This window comes from Sus scrofa, chromosome 1, assembly GCF_054392235.1.
Source record: "Sus scrofa isolate SSC_HxYL_T2T_F1_AM1 chromosome 1, Sscrofa_HxYL_maternal_Yorkshire_Landrace_v2.0, whole genome shotgun sequence".
Lineage (NCBI taxonomy): Eukaryota > Metazoa > Chordata > Mammalia > Artiodactyla > Suidae > Sus > Sus scrofa.
The window spans coordinates 170798955-170818141 of record NC_139383.1 but is presented as its reverse complement, the minus strand read 5'-3'; the positions used below and the strand labels follow the sequence as shown (position 1 = coordinate 170818141).

Below are 19187 nucleotides of genomic sequence, written 5' to 3'. Positions count from 1 at the left end.
GGGTCAGGAGTAAGTGATGTATAGAAGAAAAAAGAGAGTGACCACTGAGGCATGGCCTTATATATCATAGGGTAGAGAGGAAATGCATCACTAACAGGAGTTCATTTCATTATGACATGCAGCCTTCAATTTAAAGAGATGTTACCCTTCCTTTCTCATCCCAATCCCCCTCTATTAATGTACTACAGAAGATACTAAAGATAACCCTCCCATCTTTAAGATAAAAGGAAAGCGTTCATACATTTGGTGCTGGGTAAAAGAAATATTTAAGCCAAATTGAAGGCATCAAAAATAAGTAACTGCATTGAAAAGTCACAGCCATATTGAACAATAAACAATTTATGGAAGAAGCCCAGAAAAAATTGTTTTTTAAAAAATTGAAAAGCATAGCTTCTGACAAGTATTCTTTATTTATGAGCATAAGTAGAATTTTTCAAGGAACACAAAAATACTAAAATAAAATGCAAGTTCGACACATACATTTCTCTTTAAGGCTTGGCATAAAAGGGGAATCTAGGTAGATATGAGGTTAATTGCACCGTTTAATTCAATGATCATCATCTACATTAATTGAGAGAACAGAAGATCTGGATTACATGAAATCTTAAATGATTCCAAGCCACTTATAGTTGACCAGGGAAGTGTTTTGGGCCTTTGACTTGAGTACAGGTAAGCCTGAGGATCTAGCAATTCGGTTTTTAAGAAGTAAGGAAGTCTCACAAATGAAGTCTAGACACCCAAGCCTAAGAAATTCTTGCTCCCCCTCCTTTCTTAGCTCAGCTCCTCCCTTCTTGTCCCCAGGGGGCTTGCAGGCCATACTCACCAGACCAGTGGTGGCCCTACTTTCTGCTGAGTTCATCAGATAACATGATGATTCATTGGTTGTATTCTTGTTCTCGCTTCCTGTTAGAGCTCCTCTGATTTCATTAATGTGTGGTTGGAGGGAAAGAAATAGGAGGAGGTGTGGAGAGGGTTAACTCAGAAAGTGTTTGCCCCATTGACACAACTCTAGGTCTGACAGATCCCAGACTGTTTACCGTTTTCCAAAACACAAAAACAAAAACACTATCTCTCTTAAATATTGCTCTGGTTCTAAGGCAAGTTGGAATATGAATTGTTTTGAAAGGATTCTGTGCATGCAAAGTGAATGCTGTCAATAATTAAGGAGATGAGATGCTGTCAATAAACCTGAAATAATGATCTTCCTTGGAGCAGCCACATTATCTCTTCTCTACCCTCTTCTCACATGGCCTCCCTCCAAGATAACCTAGATTTTTCTCAATATTGTTTAGGAGGGGAAACTCCCCATGTAGCTTTTTAGAGACTTTGAGAAATTCCACAGACCATGTTTTTCTTCCTTTTCAGATGGATATATTGCTACTGTTTTCTTAAAATCCATGGTGGCTTTTGGCCAATTATTATCAACTGTCCTCACTCCAGTGTTCCATGCATTTAAAGAACCCAATATAGTTTCATTACTTGATGACTATAGCAATAAAGATACCTCCTGGGTGAAGAGAGTCTTGCCTTTGCAAATTAATTTCACATGTGCTAGTTCATGTTTTCAGCACCATCTGCCAACAACCCTTCTTCTGGCTATAACTGATTTCATATTATTGGTCCACTGGAACATTTTGGATTTCAACAAATGTTTTTAAATGAAAGTATAGACATTCCATGTCAGAGAAGTCACTTTCCTTAATCTTCCACTTTAGGAGCTGTTTCTGCCACAGCCTTGCTCAAGTCACCCCCACTTCTTGAGGAGACCACATTTTGGAAACCTATCTCTGATCCTTTTTTCCAAAAGATGACACAAAACTTATCTTCCTGAATGAGACCACAACTAATCATAAATTTTTCTGTGCCAATCTCAAAACTTTGCTCTTTTCCCTTGCACTAAATTACATTTCTGCACCATATTTGATGCCATTTTTCATCAATGATGGTGGTTGTCTCAGGTATATATTTTCTCTGCCCCAGCTGAGTCACAGCTCTTTCAAAGCAGAGACATGGTGTTTGCCTTTTCTATGGCCCAGAGTTCCCCACCCAGAGCTCTGAATCAACTCCAAAGGCCTGTGCTTTATGATACCTCTGAAACCTTCTGCTGCGCCAATTCAATGCTAAGAATGTTCTAAATCCACACACCCCCTCAGCTCATTGATGAGCACAGTCCTGGAAAAATAAGAACTCCAGATGGTCCCTGCCATTTCAGGAAAGGAGGGGCCACAAAGGTAGAAGGTGAGGGGAACAAGAGCCAGGATATGAGAAAGGAAAGTTAGGAAGGGTGGTGGGAGGAAGCAGTAAAACAGAACTGTGTGAAAAAGGGAATGTTTTCAGCTTTTTAAAAATTCATATAACTACATTTTATGTTTACTCCTTGGAATCTAGGTATAGCTTTGTGCAGTGTTGGTGAAAGGAAATTTATTTTTAAGCTGCATGTGGGCTGTACTTTAAAGGTTGAAGACTGCAGGGGTTGAAATGTATGCTCTTTAGGAGTAGCTGTGAGAAACATCAGAATTACCAGTACAACTAACCATGGCCCCCATCTCTGAATTCCAGGCACCAGGTGGCATTTTGGCAAATCTGTTCTCTGTGCCCTACCAGCTAAAAAATCTTATGTTTGACTAGTACCATCTGCCTCAGCCTAGCAAAGCCAACCCAAATCCAAAATGAGCAGGTGGATTCAGGTCCTAGAGATTGGCACTTTCTGGGGAAAACTGGAGAAATTCATTAACCATTAGCAGTTTGAAATGCTAATTTACAAGTTGAACCTAAAGTACAGTCATTCTCTGAATACGTCTTCTCAGGATGAGAAGGAAATTGGCTAATTTAGAAGGAATTTGAGTTCTTAATGAGTGTTTCCAACAGATTCCATAATGACTCCATTCTGTTTTTGCCATGTAAAGAAGTATGCCCTTTCACTGTTGTTAGCAAGCACTTTTTAGAGATTCACTCCTACACAGTACAGAGACAATTATTTCTCCATGGATATCTATAGATTCAGTACCTACAGGTTCTGTGCTTAGAATTAGAACATGTTCATTCACGCCATATCTCTCCACACCAAGACTAAAAACCAAATGCAGCAACATCCTAAATAAGGCCAAAGTATTATATAAACCTCTAAACTGCCGCATGCATGTGATAAAAGAAAAGAAAATTGGATGTTTTGATCAATCTCATATTGTAGCTTGCCACAATGTAATTTGGTTTATATCTTCACCAAGAAACATGAGCCGATGATGTAAATGGATGACTAGAGAATCAGGGCAAAGGTCATATATGAGACTGCTCAGACTGCCATAACAAAAGAGCACAGGTTGGGTGGAGAAAATGGAAATCCAGGATCAAGCTTTCCCCTAGGAGATCTCTTCTTTGTGTGCATGTGCACATGTGCATGTGTACATGCGTATGTGTGTGCGTGTGCGTGTACGTGTGTGCGTGTGCGTGTGTGTGTGTGTGTGTGTGTGGAGAGAGAGAGAGAAATGGAGAAGAGGGGAGGGGAAAAAGGTGAGTAGGAGAGAGGACAGGATAGAAGGAGAGAGATCCGGTGTCTCTTCTTACAAGGACACTATCTGATCAGGGCTCTACCTTTATGATCTCTTTTAACATAATTACTTCCTTATCCCAAATACAGCCACTCTGGGTGGATAGGGTTTCGACATGTAAATTTGAAGCAGACATATACGTTTAGTCCATAAAAGTGACATTTCAGCCAATAAAGTTTATTATTGTATTTGTCACATTTAGACTGACTCAAGCCTTGAGGAATCCCTGAATGCTGTTCGAATCTGCTGAGTTTAAATGACATTCCCAGTGGTCACATAGTAGTTTTCTAACCTGAGACTGGATTCCAGCCCCATGCTGTTGTGCTTGCCAGAACCATTCAGTGTTTCCCCTTCTTCCCTCCCTGCCAAGGTGCCTCTGTACTGCTTTGGTGGCCAATGAATTTCACGTTGTTTAGCAATGTTTTTTTGCTGTCAAGTCTTAGAAAATATCCAAAGAATCCAAAGAAAGGTTTTTCTCTCCATTCTACTGCTTTACATTCTCTCCACTGCCATTTTTGCTTAAATTTCTGGCTTAAAATTATTGGTGATCTCCATGCCTCCATTCTCTTCTTCTAACATTCTCTTCTTCTATCAGGACACTTAACTAACAAGACTGTACTCCCTTAAATAATCCCCTTGGTTCTACACTAGACTCCCAGGGGTCTAAAGTTGATATGTCAAGGCAGCTATGTAGATAATAAGGGGATGACTAAAGCTTTTGTGCACTGGAAAGAGAAGGGGTGCAATGCAAGGGCTCAAGGGCTTTGCTATAAGTGGTATTTGGGTAGGCTGCTATAAGAAAAACATCAAATGTTAGTGGTTTTTGTTTTTAATTTTTAATTTTTATTTTTTCCTTTTCTGGCCACCTCCTTGGCATACGGTGTTCCTGGGCCAGAGATCAGATCTGAGCCATAGTTGTGACCCAAGCCACAGCTGCAGCAACACTGGATCCTTTAACCACTGTGCTGGGCCAGGGATCGAACCTGTGACCAATCTCATTGCACCACAGAGGGAACTCCCAAATATCAGTGGTTTAACACAATGATAATCTATTTCTTGCTCACATCACAGTTCAATTTCAGGTCAGGTGGACCTTCTGAGCGCTTTTTCTCCAAGCAGTGACTTAGAAATTCAGGCTGCTTCATTTCGTGGCACTACTTTACCTCATCTTTGCCCAAAGTCAGCAGAAGAGCAAAGACAGCAAGTGTGGAGGATCTTTCAGAATTTTTATAGTTAGTGATGAAAATGTTGATGCATGTACAACTGCCTTTCTATGACCAGAACCCAGCCACATGACCCCAAGCTAACAGGAAGGGAGTCTAGGAAATGCATTCTTCCATGTGCCCAGGAAAAGGAAATGGGACTCAGTAGTATCTGGCCAGTCTCTGACACAGCTCACAACCCTTTCTATACCACTAAGAAGCATTTTGGTTCTTAAGTGAACTCACCAGATTGGGTGACACTAGGGCAGGGGGTGGGGGGAAGGGGTGGGAAAGCACAAAATAATTGTCAGTAATTCCACATTAGCTATAACATGAAATGCAAACTCCTTGATGAATCTCAGAAGACACAGCACAGCAATACTGTGTAATTATTAAGTGTACTGTCTCAGGAATCAGGCAATCTGGGTACAGCTGATGCTGCTGGTCCTGGATCATATATTGAGAACTACTGACCATAACCCATCCCACATTCTGTGGGTGTCCCTCTCCCCATCTGATGATAAACTCCTGAAGCCTTATTTAGAAGATTAGCCAACAGACTTTGCTGTCTGTTTGCTTTAAATCACTGTTCCTTACTCTCCCTGAATTTAAGTTACTTAAATTCCTGGACAAGTTACTTCAACTCTCTGAGCAAGATCACTTATTTGAAACCTGGGAGTAATAATGCCAATCTCAAAGGAATTTATATTCGATTATCTATAGAAAATATTTGCACCTTCCTTAAAACATGGGAAACACACAATAAATGCCAACTTCAAACATTATCAGATGAAGATAGGGACCATGTACTTTGCCTTTGGAATATATCTAGCTAACAATAATAACCACAAAATTGAATTTTTTAAAAAATGATTTTTAGATAGTATGGGGTAGTTTTAAAAGCAGAGGTTTAGCTGTGTGGCTTTGGGCAAGTAACTTAACATCTTTCTTATGTATATGCCTATTACCTATGTCACAAGATTGAGGTCCTCCCTGCTATGTCATGAGATAACAGGTAGAAGCTTCTAGCACAGTCCCTATAATATAGTAAGTGCTTAATGCAGTTACTAATTTCCTCTCAAAATGGTCCTGTAGTGGAAAGTAATGTTTATGTGAGTGAGAAAAAGCCATCTTAGAAAGACATTTTGAGAGAATTAAATGATTACAGTTTCAAGCAAATGCTTATTAGGGTGATTTTTTGATCCTGACCTTCATCACATCACCCCCACCAATCCCAGTTGAGAACAGTTTCTCAATGTTTTTATCCAAATGATAATCACTGTGCAGAAAAAAAAAAAAATCAACATCTCTTCATTCAGCAACTTACAGTACCTATCTTAATAAACCACAATGAACTGAAGAAGTGAACAATAACCAGATAAACAGGCCTCTCTCTCCAACTGTCATGTCTGTTTGTGACAGCAACTGGTATTTCATTGTAAAAGATGCTAATTTCAATCTGAGCTGTGGCAGTTGAGAGAAACATAAAAGGAATTCTTGATTATCTATATCAGTAACTGTGGTCCCTAGGGATACACTTGGAAACTTCAGATCACATATGGCAAGAGTGTTGTGACAGAATATGCATCAATGAAGCTTCCTGATTTATGATAATAAAGAAATTAATAGTTTTGCCTTTTATGATATTTCTTTGTGGCTGGTATTTCTCTCTTTTTACTATTTCTGGAGGCTTTATAAATGACACTTGTTGTACTGATTATTACATTACTCTGTACCTGGACCACCATCTCATTTCTGTTCTGTCAAATTCCTGGGGGCTTATCATAATACTGTCAATAATAATGATTTTTTCAATCTAAAAGTAAGAAATAGTAATTACCTTAGCTGCTGGACCACATTAGCTGCCTATCAGAGTTAAACAAACACTAATTATTATTTCAACTTAAACATCACTGCTTATTAGCATTAGCCAGGCCGCAGAAGAGGAAAAGGTAGAAGTTCCCAGAGATTCATAGTGCCGTGGGGGGAGATGGGTGTGAAGGTAAAATCAGCATGACCATTATCTTTCTTGGGAATAGGCCATTCTTTATTTTAAAATATTCCCGGGCCAAGGACCGAATCCAAGCCACAGCTGTCACCTACACCACAGCTCCAGCAACACCGCATCCTTTAATCTAGTGTGCTGGGCTGGGCATCAAACCCACACCTCCAAAGCTACTCGAACCACTGCAGTCAGATCCTTAATCCACTTCACCACAATGGGACTTGCCTTTTATCTTAAATGGTGATAATGTTAGATTATTAGGTTGGAAAGAGTGTTTAGTATACTTACTTGGCAAAATTAAAAGTTAGCAGATTTCTTGTTGTGGCTCAGCAGTTACAAACTAGGATCCATGAGGACCCAGGTTTGATCCCTAACATCACTCAGTGGGTTACAGTTTAGGTTGCAGACAAGCTTGGATCCGGGGTATCATAGGCCAGCAGCTGCAGCTCTGATTCAACCCCCAACCTGGGAACTTCCATATGCCACACTTGCAGCCCTAAAATGCAAAAAAAAAAAAAAAAAAAAAAGTTAGCAATACTAAACCACCCTTTCTCTATTTTGACCAGCCCTTGAAGTCTCAAAATCTGGAAACCAGTTGGACGCCTTCCTACAACATCCAAGCACAAAATCTTAAGTGGCCAAGGGCTTATTACCATTTTACAAGTTAGCTGTTCCATTCATAGAAGTTCTCATTATTAAAAATTTACTCGTTTTATGGATCAAAAATCTGCCTTCATATATCACAACGCTATTTCAGTCCTCTAGTACCACACAAAATAATTCTCAACACTTTTGTTATAACAGCTCTTCAAATACATGAAGAGGGACAGCTCAGTCTCCCAGTTGGCCTCCACTATAGTAATCCTCATCTGCAGCCCATGGTTTTCACTCTGCAACTCTTTCACTTCCGGTCACATCCATGATGTGTGCCTCTACAAAAGAAGGGTCTGATACATCAATTACCAACTTACAAGCATTCATTTAATTGTCTAGAGGACAAAACCCAAAGTGTTTAGAGCAGCAATAGCTTCTCCACAATCTGCTTCCCAACAAACTTTCTCTCCCACAATATCCCCTCTCTCCCACAATGTTCCACACACCAATACACATTCTCTCTCCATTCTTACACTTTTCTGACCTTGGGTCTTTTCTCATCTAAATGCTCATCTCTGTCTCTCTGGCTACTGTTCAAAGTCCACCTCTTCCACTAAAGCTCTCAAATGCATTGGTTGGTATTCACTTTTCCATCCCCTAGAGTTGCATAAAATGGACTTTGTATTGTGATAATTATACAGACAACCTTACTTGCTTTTGAATACTCTATTGTGTCTACCGCAGGGCTTCGCTTTATTAAAATTGTATTCAACTGAATTAAATGGTCCCTCAAATGCACACAACCTATCCAATACCCTTTGGCTACCAATCTCTAGTTTCCCAACCACAACCTCCATTGAGATCTCTCTTGATCTTGACCTATACTGTCCAACAGTTGCTACTAGCCACATGCGGCTATTCAATCTTAAACCTGCAAAATGAAATTAAATCTTTAGTTCCGCAGTTTCACTAACCACATTTCCAGTGCTCAATACCCACAAACGGCTAGAAACTACCACTACTGGACAGAAAGGCATAGGACATTACCATCACTGCAGACAGTTAAGTTGGAGAGTGCCGGTCTAGACACTATTCCAACAATAGAAGCACAACCTTCCTTGCTGTGTGATTAGCCACATCACACAGTTGGCAAACAGCATGCAAGCCTCTGGCTAATTAAAATCCCTAGGTCTTTTTTTAATGAACAGCTTTTAGGTTAAGATCTTTCATATTGTACTTAGAGAATTACTTTCAGGGATCTGAAGGCAATCCCCCTCCTCTCATTAAACTCTAATGCATTTTATCTCTTCTGTTTCATCCTATATGTCTAGCTCACTGAGATACTCAGTTTTTAATTCTGACATGGTTTAAGCTAGTCTATCCTAGATTTGAGTCACCTGCATGTTTTTAAGTACTTTTGATTTCACATTAGCTGTTAATAAAAATGTTGCCCATAAATAGTGACTATATAATTTGTCATCCAAAACAGGACGGGTTTCAGAGGAAATGGAATGCTATAAAAAATTATGCTGAGGCATAAGCAAGGGACTCTCTAAGGCTCACCAGGATCCATGAAAGATCACATCCAGAACTATTGCCCCACCACTAGAGAATGCCCTCAAGATTAAGGTGGAGCTGTTATTCAAATATATGTTATTACGTTGACTAAATTTTATATAATTTCAAATTTCAGACCATATTGCCCCATTTAATTCATAAAGCTATCATGAATAACAACAAATATCTTAAGTTCAAATCATCTTACTGTTTTTATCATTCAATAAATGAACCAACACAGTAGTTTTTTCAGAAAAAGAAAAGACGAACGATACAAATGGAAATAAAATGTATATGTACATTAGGTAAATTTATCTAATTGATAAATGATAGATAATTGATAATTAAATATAATTAGATAAATAGAATAAATGAATTTATAAAATGTGTATATAGTATCTTTCTTAATGTTATATAACAACCCCATAAAAATCTTCCTTGTACATGAAAATTTCATAATGACTTGAAGTTCCATTTTAAAATTCCAACAAAATGAAAGAACACATTTTGCTTGGGAAAGATATCTAACAATATCACTTTGTGAAAATGTCAATTTGGAGGAAACCTACAGCTCCTAATGGTCATGAATTATTACTTGCCATTCATCTATGGCAACTGGACCAACAAAATCCTTATAAAATGCTAAACCACAGAACATGAGCCCTGATTTTTTTTTAAATAAAGAAAAAAATAACTGCAGATGCTTTAAAAATGAAGATGGTGATGTAGCACAGCCAGACTCACATAAAAATAAAACAAAGATTTACGTGGAAGTCTATTTCTTGTATTTTTATCTACAGTAATATGAATAAATTTTATCTACAGAAATATGAATAAATACGAATAAAAACAGGACCAAGAGTGCCATAAATTAATGTAGCTAAAAGTCAGATAAAGGTCATATTATAAGACTGAGCGAAAGACATGAAAGAATGTTAGTTGAAACCAGGACAGAGGGACCAAGTTTTGGCTACACCTCTAACAAGCCCTGGAATCTTGGTCAAGTCCTTCTAATCTCTGTTCTTGCATCTTCATTCATTCAGGAAACAATCTTTGTCCCCAGGAATGATCTGGGTGGGAATAAAGAGTGACCAGACTCCTCAAAGTCTACACAGACAGACCCGCACCTAAGAATTCTACAACTTTAAAATTCTATAGTGCTCAATATAAATGTAGAAGGAAATACTTAAGGCTTCTCATGTTCATTGAAAACACAATTATCAATTATGGTTAAAGTAAACTCTTTTTGGAATTGTCATGTATTTCTTGGACTGCTACTATGTATGGCAAGTATATATAATCCACCTTCTACTTTTTTTTTTTTTTTTTTTTTTGGTCTTTTTAGGGCTGAACCCATGGCAAATGGAGGTTCCCAGGCTAGGGGTCTAATCAGAGCTGTAGCCCCAGCCTACACCACAGCCACAGCAACCCCAGATCCGAGCCCCATTTGTGACCTACACCACAGCTATTGCAATGCTGGATCCTTAACCCACTGAGCAAGGCCAGGGATCAAACCCGCAACCTCATGGTTCCTAGTCAGATTCATTTCCACTGTGCCACGACGGGAACTCCCACCTTCTACTTTTAACATATTTTAAGACACTATATAGTATTATTCCATTTATGCCTTCTGCTTATTTTTCCATGTTTTTCTCATGTAGATTATTTCTTCCTTAATCTTGAAATTAGATATTTGTAATTAGATATTTATGAGAGAATATTATTTCAATAAAATCTTACTTTTATTGACCTATAATAATACCAACATGAAGACTATATTATCTCTTAAGAAAAAATTTATTTTCCTCTGCAGCCTAGATTTATATGAAAACACAACTGTCTAACCCACAATTTGTGGGATTAATATATACAAATTATATATATACATAAAATCTTTTTTTGGTCCTTATTTTAATTCCCAAGCTAATAACAATTTACAGGCAGTTAAGAAATCCAATTCAATCAATTTTCTAAGTTCCTTGTTTTTCATTAGGATGATCCTTAAGGCAGGTGGCCTTCAATTAGTTTGGCTGACAGCTCTGGCTAATGTTTTAATGATCCCTAACAAGGGAAACAAAAAAGGGGAAAAAATAAGAAGATTTACAACAGTGAGGATAAGCTAGATCAGGCAGGGAGGCAGAGTACATAACCACTAATTAACTCTCGTCATTTAAACATCTGCAAGCTAAAAGAAGATACCCAAGTATCCCTGCACTGCTGACAAGTCCTTGAAGCATATGATACAAAGAGTAGCCTCTAATCCTATATGCCCAGACATGTAGGAAATTGTCAAATGGACTAGCTAATACTATGTAATGACATCTAACTTTTGAAGGCTTAACTATACCAAAATACTTGTCATAAAACAAATGGAAGGGACAACATCATTTCTTACAACAGCCTTCTAACTGTTCCCTCTGTTTCCAGCAGCCTTGCTGCTATCTAATTTATACAGAGCAGATAGAACAGTCTCCCAGAATAAACGAGACTCTATCACTCTTTTGCTTAAAATGTTCTAAAGGCTTCCTCCTGCAATTAAAATAAAATGTGAAAATCTTTACACATAAAGATAAACCGTACATGATCTGGCCCTGACCACTTACACTTTCAGCTGCATATATCAGAAATCCAACTATAACGGCTTAAATATTGTAACACCTCAACAAGCAAGAGATGTAAGCACTTTATCCTTAACAAAGTAAGAGGTTTTATTTTGTTTTTTTCCTCACATAACAAAAAGTCTAGATGTTGCCACTGCAGGGCTGGTACAGACGCTCAACAAAGTCATTAAAGAATCAAATACTCTCTAGCTTCCTGCTCTCAACCTTAGCATGTAGCTTTTGTCCTCATAGTTGCAAAATGGCTGCTCTATCTCCAGACACTGTTTATATTCCAGGCAGAAAGGAAGACAAACAGCAAAGAATGAAAGTACTGCATGCCAGCTGAGTCTGTCACTTTTAATCAAGAAAACAATCATTTTCCCAGAATCTCCACCTAGTAATCATCATCTCTTTCAGGACAATTTCACAAGGGTTCTGCAACACACGAAAATCAAGTGTCATGGAATATTTGAAACTTCATTTCCTAATCTCTTCACTCCATTCTCCATGCTCTAGCCATCCTAGCCTCTCTGTCTCTAAAACATCCCTTCTTTGGTCCTATATCTTGATCTTAACACTTGCTGTTCCCTTTGCCTGAACTTCATTTCCCCAACTGACTGCATGGGACATTACCTTCACATCTTTCAAACCTCTGCACTGAAGTCAACTCCCTCAGATGGCTTTATCTTATACCTCTAGCAAACAGTTTTTAGCCCATCTCTGGTTGTTCTCTCTCTCTCTCTCTTTTATTTTGCTTCTTTTTGTTGTTGGTATTACTTTATTTTCTTCATAGCTTTTTTGTATTTGAAATATTTTATCGTTTTTGGTTTGCACTTTTTATCTACATCCGCTAGAATATAAACTCATAATGGCGAAGTTTTCCTTGTCTTTTCCCTGCTATGTGCAGTGCCTTGAACATTGCCTAGCACAGGGCAAATGCTGAGTTAATAGTTTGATTCTGACTTAATGAATGGATCAATGGTTTTCCTGACCTAGCTTGAATTTTCAACCCTTCTCTTCACTGCCTTCTTAGTCACTCATCTTGACTCTGAAATAAGTAATAGCATAATGCTGCTTGATTCTCTTTGAATTTCTAAATTATATTTTGTGTTTTCTTAAATTACTCTATTGTTTAGTTGGCTTTCGTAAGCATGGTTTGCTTGGTCATAAAATGCATTTAAGAAAATTATTTCCAGGAGTTCCCATCATGGTGTAGTGGAAACAAATCCAACTAGGAACCATGAGGTTGCGAGTTCGATCCCTAGCCTCGCTCAGTGGGTTAAGGATCCGGCATTGCCATGAGCTGTGGTGTAGGGCGCAGACACGGCTCAGATCTGGCGTTGCTGTGGCTCTGGTGAAAGCTGGCAGCTGTAGCTCCCATTAGACCCCTAGTCTGGGAGTCTCCATATGCTGCAGGTGTGCCCCTAAAAAAAGACAAAAGACAAAAAAGAGAAAAAATAAAATTATTTTCAATTCTTTTGTACATGCATTGGAACTTTTTGGTTCTCCCATCATTTATAAGCCTCTGTTTTTAATTATTCTAATATCTATGCCATGGACAACTTTGTTTTTTACATTTTCTGAGTGATTGTATTTCAGGGACTATTACTCAAAACTGGTCCTTCACCCTTTTCTATCTTAAAGTCAAAGAGAATACATTAAATAATTCTTCACAAACATCTTTACATCCCTTATAAACAATTAAAACATTCAATTTTCACATCCTGCTGCCAGACAAATCTCTAAACCTTGGAATACAAATATTTTTGAATGTCTGATTTTTGTCCCTGATTTAAACTTGGTAGATATAGTGAATGACTTTAATGTGAATTTCCTATTCTATCTCTTTTTTGCATCCCCTCTAATACATTTTGCAGAGCATTACAAAGGGACTCAATTTTCCTTATCCTAAAGATTTAACATTTATTATGCTCAAAGCTTCTAAAGATTTTCTGGTGTAGGTTTTTCCTTTATATTCACTTGCCCCACTTGCAGGTACAAAAAGCTAGGAGAGTAGGGGGAAAGAAAGAAAAAGAAAGAAAAAAAAAATTCACCAAGCTTAGAAATCTTTTCCCCTTTTCCTCATAGGCATAAATGAGAACCTTTCATGACCAGTCTTCTAAGAATTCATTTTTCTTTTCACTCCGACTTCACTGAATGAGGGTGCGGAGCAGGGATTATCTTGGTAAAGTAGAAGTAAAAATAGAGCTAAACTGAGATAGTCCTTCTTGAGAAGCCCAAGATATGTACATTTTTAAAAAATCATCAAATTGTCCCAAATCTGAGGTTTCTTTCCAAGGAGACAAGAACATTTGAATATTCTGAGGAGAATTAAACATTTGCGAAGGCAAATACTACTCCTTATAGGTGAACCAAAATTGACTTTTCTGGCCATGGGTTCTAACCACTGGTGATTAGGCATTATCCATCATTACAGCTATTTCTCTGGTGGCCCCAACTACATGGTAAGTGCTGGGCTGTCCTGATGATGCCCTGAGTTTAACATGGGGCCTTGGCTCCATCCCTATGCACAGAGTGACAACAGACACAGGCAGCTGTAACTTGAACAAGGTAAACTCTGCCAGAGATTTTAGAATAATCATTAGAAACATTCCAAAGAAAGGAATGCCTGTCAAATTTTAGGGTATGCAAGAATCACTGAAGAGCTTGTTGAAAATGCAACATTATTCTTTTCACTCTAGGACATGGATGTAGAAGTGAAAATTGAGCTAAATTAAGATTGGATATTCAGTAAGGGAGACGTGGAACCTGAGCATCTGCATTTAACAAGCTCCCCAAGTAGATGATCTTTAGCCAACACTTTGAGAAAAGGTGCTCCAAACTACTTAAATGGTTGAAAGGAAGAGGCATGGCTTATACATTAAATTTTAAGCCTGTTTTCTAAATTTGATGATAGTAGATATTAGATTGTCAAATGGGATGTACAAATATATGAATGAATGAAGTATTCACTAACATTTATGAAGAGAATACACAATGAAGTTCTCAGCCTCTTGAATGATGCACAAGCAGCCTCCACCCACAGTGGAGAAATGCAGGGCAGGGGCCGCAAGGAGAGAAGGACTGAGATTTATTGAGCAACGAGGCTGTGCCAAGCATTGTGAAGAAAGGCACCCCACATGCACCGCTGGTGGCATTGATTGCTCAGGCCTTAGGAGAGAGATGACATTTGAAAAATGAATAAGAACTTACCTGGTAAATAAGGTGGGAACATTCCAGGGAAAAGGAGCAAAAAGTACCAATGCACAGCCAGGCAAAAAGATCTGACACATTTCCAACTCTGCTTGCCCCACGCCTGGATGTGGACGGAGAAATGATGGGAGACCATTTCCTTAAGTTGCCATCAAAACCATGAATGCTTTTCTACACTCAGAACTTGCCCTTAACATGTCAGTTGCAATTTGCAGAAATCATATCACATTTGCCACACTTATGTTATTAGCAATGGAGACGCTACCATGATTTATGTCTCATCATCTTCAAACAAGTGTGCACGATAAATCGCAGTCTGGCTCCTTGGCATTATTAGATCATTAAGGTGGACCATTCATCTGATTAGCATTCAGACTATCTCTCAGAATGTCTCCAACGAGCCCTGTAGAGTGACTGCAAGTGTTTCCATTAGTTTACAAGAGCAAGTTCCACTCACTTTTTTTCTACTCCTTTGTGGTTACCTTTCTCCTTGGCTGGAAGCATGGTGGTGACAGAGGCCTGGAGAAGGAGCTAAGGAGAAGAGGGTATCCCCCAAACACAGTTAACAGATTCCAGCGCTGTCAGTGCTGTACACCTGAATGAAATTTTAAAACTAGGGGGCAAAAAAACTTGAAGATTTTATAGGTTTTTTTTCCCTAGCAGTTTTTTTTTCTTTTTTTTCTATTGCTCAACTTACTTAATTTTTATTTATGAATTTTATCATCTAAGTCAATTAGCCTCTTGAATGAATATATGCATAAAAGAAAATCTAACAACCATTGAGCTAAGAATAGAAAATAATGTTAAATAAAATACTCTTCTCTGATCAGTCATTCATTGGTCACAGTAATGAAACCAGAAGACTCATTAAAAACTACCTAAATGGCAGCCAGCAATGGTCCATGACCACCTAAGCATAGAAATTTGGAGTGTTTATAAACATTTCTAGCAATTTGACAGAGAAGTATTTTGTCTATTGACTCTAAAATTAAATTAAAATTGGAGCTTGTCCATTAAAAGGAAATAACGGCATTTGCAGCAACATGGATGGACCTAGAAATTATCATGCTAAGTGAAGTTAGTCAGACAGTGAGACACCAACATCATATGCTATCACTTACATGTGGAATCTAAAAAGAGGACACAATGAACTTCTTTGCAGAACAGATACTGACTCACAGACTTTAAAAAACTTACAGTTTCCAAAGGAGACAGGTTGGGACGTGGGGAGGAGGGCTGGGGGTTTGGCTTGGAAATGCTATAAAACTGGGTTGTGATGATAACTGTACAACTATAAATGTAATAAAATCATTGAGTAATTAAAAAAATAAAATGAAATAAAATTTGAACTTGTATTTTAGATTCTTTCCATTTCATTTTTCTAGAAAGTCTCTCTTATTGTATTATATAAAATCATAAGAACATAATAGATTAGAAAATAATTATACCAGCATAGATAGTTTGAGAGGCCCTGACTTAAGATAATATTCAGATCTAAAACAATAATAACTACAATATTAATTTATAGTTGCACAGAGCTTTATGTTTTCAACTCTTCCCTTGATCTTGAGTGCAACCTTTCTAATTGTTAATCTCCATTTTACAGAAGAAGAAATCCATCCCTAGAGAGGTTAAGTGAATCATCAAAAGGTCAGACCTAGTACCAGGACCTGTGGCTCTTTACTCTAAAAAAGGTTTTTTCTCTCCTACCATAACTCAAAACTCATAACTGAAAAAAAGCAAAATTTCAGAAAACTTAAGAAAATCTGCCAACGTAAGCAAAAAATGTTTTTTTAAAAAACTTTAGGGCATGGTTCAATTGCAGTCTTTAAAAATTCTTTTCTGTTTATGCGTGTTTCATGAGGGCAGTGATACTAAGGCTCTAAAACACACATAACCTCTTTTCCCATTATACAGACAAAAAAAAAAATGGAGACCTAAAAATATAGGTATCCCCAGCTTTTCAAAAATTCTCTTTAAGCCATTTCACTTTTACAAAAGACCTACATTAGCTTTTATTTTCACTGACCAAAAAAAAAAAAAAAAAAAAAAAAAATCCAAAAAGTATTTTCACTTTTATGAACAAAAGGTGAAAATCAAAAATAGCATTTAGCATTTGTTTTGTAGCCAGCAGTCATAGAGGCATCATACACCCTCATCAGTAAGAGTGGTACCACCAAACTCCTTCCTCAGGAACTACACTCAGCATCTCAGCATCGAGTCCCAGTAGCTTTGAACTATGTCTGTGAACATCTGTGCTTTATCTCAACTTGTTTTGGCATCTGTTGGCAAGATGCATCCTAAGGTAATTTGCTCCTCCACTATACACCATTTAGGCTTATGAAAGTTTTCACAGGAATATTCTACTTTGAGATAGTTGGGGGAAACCTATATAAGTGCTATCTATCGACAGAGCCAGGGTTAGATAGATGCTACGTCTCCTCAACCTGTATCCTTCCTCTTGGAAACACTGCCTCTTTCAATACTTAAAACATATATTTATTGATGCCTACTGTGCACAAAGGGCTATCCTAGGTGTTAACGATACACACACAAATTCCAGTCTTCTAGTGACCTATATTAACATAGGGACAGACAAATAGTAAATACAAAATAAGTAAACTAAACATGTTAGACAGCACTAAGTGCTATGCAGATGAAAAGAGGAGGAAGGAGAATGTGAGAGAGAGGGAAATACCAATTTTAGGTAGAGTAATCATGGTTAAACATCATTAAATAGTCTTTGCTCAAATACACATATTTACATGGTGTTTATTAATTTATGTCAATATAATTTATTCAGAGTTTCTCAAAAATGTCATCACTTTTGACCAATGATGGAACTGCTTTAGGAGCAAAATCATACTTTACTAACCTACACCATCGGTAAAGCCTTTGAGACAAGACTCTTTGAAGATGTAAGTGCCCTGGAGAAGTTCTTTGTCTTGTTCTTGCCATCGTCATGATCCAAGGGGCAGGAATGAAAAAGAGCAGATGCACCTTTTATGATTAATTAATGAGTGTTAATCCTGCTCCCCTAACATGCTCAAATCTATGCTTGAATTGTGGAGAAAACAAAAAGAAGATATTTGGCCCTGTCTTTGAGTAGTTTACAATCCAGCTTAGATGATCAGAAAAAAAAAAAAAAACATACTTAAAGCATCCCAAGAGTCATCTGGGATGAAGCTAAGCAGCAGTGGCAGTAAGATGGAGCAAGGCTGCCAGGCATGTTGGGAAAGATTTTACCCAAAGCTCTGGGTGGGAATCTCTTATTGAGTGGTATACTTCCTATGAGACCCCCAAATTCTCCTACTAAGAAATTGCACTCTCCATCAAATAATAAATAACATAACAATCAGGCTATAATATCATCCTTTCTATTATAGCTAATTTATAAGGAAGAGAACAAAAGAGTATTTCTCAAGGTTAAGAATTAAGGTTAGGAAAAGATGAGTAAGAGACGTCAAGGGAAAAAAGCACAGCATCACTTTAATGCATTGGGTATTATCTTAACAAATGAAAAGGCGTGCTTCAATACATTTCAACTGTTTTTGTTCTTTTAGCTGAAAAGGTGTAAATCTTGAATATTTGTGTGGCTTAAGGTGTTGCTTCTGTTCTGGCTTGTGCTACATGTCACAGGGAGAATAATGACTTGTGGATTTATGAAGAAGGTCTATAAAATTTTATTTTATCTTACTTAAAACAAGAGTCAGGGAATTTGTCCCACTGGATGGTAGTAACAGCTTTTTATTACATCAAAGTTGGTGGTAACTTACAGAGGAGAAATTGGCCTTTGATGGTGTGGAACTTCATGACCTAAATGAAATGAGATGGATAGTCCTCCCCTGGGTGATTCTTTATGTTGTTTTTAAAAAGACAGACAGAAAGAAGGAAGGAAACAAAAGTACTAGTAAAGCTCATCTTCATACAGCGAAGTTATTGAGATTATACAGTGTAGTGCTGAAGTATACTGTTGTTGATTATATAGTTGATTGTGTTAGCATGGCTTAGAACTGCAACTTTAGTCCAACTCATAATCGCTGTCTTTGTAACTACTGTACATTAATTAAAATTTCTTAAATGGCATTTGTAACTTAAGCAAAAAACAAAGATAAAAAAATAATAAGGCTGTGATTGCAAGAATATTTGGAGAATGAGTCATTCTGAATGGTGAGGTTTTACATCTTGAAGCATCTAAACTATCTTTGTTATTTTAATTTGTATAGAAATCCCCCCCCCTTTATTTTTTAACAAGGGAAAGGCTGTGCTTCTATACTCTTTTGTCTCCACTTTCAGGGCATGTACCTCCTATCTAGAAATTACTTCTTTTCATATCTGCCTGCCACCCCCACTACACTGTACCTAAGCTCCTCCGAAGCAAAAAGAATGTTTCATTCACCTCTGCTTCACACAGAGGAAGTGATCAATACTCTTTGTGGAATGAATCAGCAGAGCTCCTACCATGACT

At 37.7% G+C, this 19187-nt stretch overlaps 2 protein-coding genes across 5 annotated transcripts in view; one reads left to right on the top strand and one right to left on the bottom strand.

Annotated features, from left to right (window-relative positions):
• CDH20 (cadherin 20) overlaps nucleotides 1–19187 on the top strand; it is a 208220-nt gene that overhangs the window by 11515 nt on the left and 177518 nt on the right. The gene's annotated exons all lie outside the window — the stretch shown is intronic.
• Nucleotides 1–19187, bottom strand: part of LOC102165284 (uncharacterized) — a 780066-nt gene that overhangs the window by 584500 nt on the left and 176379 nt on the right. The window contains exon 4 of one of the 3 annotated variants that reach the window (XM_084977349.1): nucleotides 824–917. The exons of the other annotated variants lie outside the window; for them this stretch is intronic. The gene's annotated coding sequence lies outside the window, so the exon portion shown is untranslated. The remainder of the gene's footprint in view (nucleotides 1–823; nucleotides 918–19187) is intronic. 3 annotated transcript variants of the gene reach the window in all.